Source organism: Macrobrachium rosenbergii, chromosome 50 (assembly GCF_040412425.1).
Source record: "Macrobrachium rosenbergii isolate ZJJX-2024 chromosome 50, ASM4041242v1, whole genome shotgun sequence".
Classification (NCBI taxonomy): domain Eukaryota; kingdom Metazoa; phylum Arthropoda; class Malacostraca; order Decapoda; family Palaemonidae; genus Macrobrachium; species Macrobrachium rosenbergii.
The window spans coordinates 15,605,001-15,607,500 of NC_089790.1; the positions used below are offsets into that span (position 1 = coordinate 15,605,001).

The 2,500-nt window shown below is 34.8% G+C and overlaps 2 protein-coding genes across 4 annotated transcripts in view; one reads left to right on the top strand and one right to left on the bottom strand.

Annotated features, from left to right (window-relative positions):
• The window catches only part of LOC136832665 (acyl-CoA-binding domain-containing protein 5A-like), a 285,664-nt gene that overhangs the window by 181,060 nt on the left and 102,104 nt on the right, over nucleotides 1–2,500 (top strand). The window lies entirely within an intron of this gene.
• LOC136832664 (inhibin beta B chain-like) overlaps nucleotides 1–2,500 on the bottom strand; it is a 155,560-nt gene that overhangs the window by 147,242 nt on the left and 5,818 nt on the right. The window lies entirely within an intron of this gene.

Genomic DNA, 2,500 nt, shown 5'->3' on the forward strand with positions numbered 1-2,500 from the left:
CTTCAAAGCACAGTGCGTATAAAACATTGTTTGTAACGGGTCGTTCTTCCTGCTTTCATTTATTATTTATAAACCAAGTAGCTTTGTATATAAACCAAGTACCATTGTTTTAAATTACGGTTATGATTGACGTGTGGATTCTGATTCCTGTTTTGCTGTATATTGACTTTGTTTAAATTTACCAACGAAATGTTCCTTTTTTTCAAGATTCACAAATGTTGTCATTCAGGTGGTTTCCAAAGGGTTGGCTTAATTAGCAGGTGTAGCAGGTGTTATATAGTGTTCACGGGTAGACCTGTTGTTATTATTATACGAAGAGAGAGAGAGAGAGAGAGAGTATTAAATTTTGAACGGAAATGTACTTGTCAGAACACACGTATTCATTCAGGATCGGCAAGAACTGACTACCTGTCATGATATTATTCCTAGGTACCGCAGGAGACACCTAGGCCTATGTGACGAAAGCATATACATAATAGGCTATCAATCTCATGTGAATAACGTATACGAAGTCAGTAACTGACGTAGAACAGTATATGAGTTTGTGCGTTAGTTCGTCTGAATTGAAAGAGTTGTTTATCGCAAATTAGGCAGATAAATAACTAATAACTGATAAAACTGATAACTCCAGAACATGACTTCCAATAGGACAAGAGACGGCTAGACGAACACCCGACGGCAAGAGCATGTAGAGAGAGAGAGAGAGAGAGAGAGTATACTGTATGTGTGTGTGTGCGTGTTTGTGTGTCTAGTAAAGCCTTGTATAGTCTAGGGGCCAATGAAATTCCCGACTGGGAGGCACTCGAAAAAGTTCACGCCCTTCTAGACAGTCCTTCTTCTTCTTCTTCTTCTTCTTCTTCTTCTTCTTCTTCTTCTTCTTCTTCTTCTTCTTCTTCTTCTCTTTGGAGTAGGACAGACGAAAGCTGGTTTAGTCTTAGTCTGGGAGATGCTGTTGTTGAATACATATATATCTTTGTTTCTTTTGCTTTGTTTTAGAAGTAAACTGGTTATTGGTTAGATGTAAATGTGTTGTGGAGGTTGTGTCTTTGCTCTAGAATAAAAAAATTATTATTGGTAAGAAAAATGTTGTAGAAAACGTCTGGTTGTCACTTGTAAAAGCGGTGATGTACTTTACATACAGGCCTTAACGACAAGCTTATGAAGACTTTCAGATATAAAAGCACAAAAAGATACGTTAAAAAATGTAATAAAATTTCCACGATGACAAAAAATAAAAAGGAAATAACCAACAGCTAGCTAGCCAATGGCGTCGCTACTGACATTTCACTATGGTCTATATAATCCGTATTGGTTATACAACCCTGAAATATATCTCGTCATCCCTTACATATAGCCTAGTGTTAACACGACCCTGAAATAGCTCCCTTTCTCTGGAATAGGACTCCTATATAAGACTCGTATATAAGTTTCCACAGTGATAAATCTGCCACTAGGAATAGCTCGTAAAACTCTCTCTCTCTCTCTCTCTCTCTCTCTCTCTCTCTCTCTCTCTCTCTCTCTCTCTCTCTCTTGCAGTCTGTCCATCTGTCTGTCTCTCAAGAAACAGTGTATATATATATATATATATATATATATATATATATATATATATATATATATATATATATATAGATGTATATATATGTATATATATAATATATATACATACACACACAAACACACACACACACACACACACACACACACACACACACATATATATATATATATATAATGCCAAAAGTCAACCTGTATTTCGTATGCTTCTTAAATCTCGTGTGCTCTGCATTGTACAACAAATCTGCAACCACTGTACGACAAATTTGTAACGTATACAACAAATTTGCAACAAGTGTACAACAAATTAGCAACATGTGTACAACAAGTTTGCATGCATATAACTAATTCGAAACGTGTACGACAAATTTGCAACCTATGTAGAACTAATTTGCAACCCATGCAGAACAAATCTGCATGTGTACAACAAATTTGTAACTAATGTAGAACAAATTTGCAACCTATGTAGAATAAATAAATTTGTTCAGCATAAGTTTCAATTTTGTTCTACATTAGTTGAAAATTTGTTCTAAATTGGTTGCAATTTTTTTCTACATAGTAAATTAGCAACTATGTAGAAAAAAATTGCAACCAATTTAGAACAAATTTTCAACTAATGTAGAACAAAATTGAAACTTATGCTGAACAAATTTGCAACCAATATACAGGAGAACAGAATTGCAGTGATACTGTCAACTATTGTCTTCTGGTAATGAGAGAGAGAGAGAGAGAGAGAGAGAGAGAGAGAGAGAGAGAGAATTTCGAGGACTTGAAGGTTAAGATACAATATAAGTTAATAAAATTAAAAAATAAGGCATTTTAGGAGTCTCTTTCAAAGTAAGACATTCCAGGAGTCTTTCTTTTAAAGTAAAACTTAATGGAGCCTTTCTCTAACAGTAAGACATTCTAGGAGCCATCCTTTTAAAGTAAGACATTCAAGGAG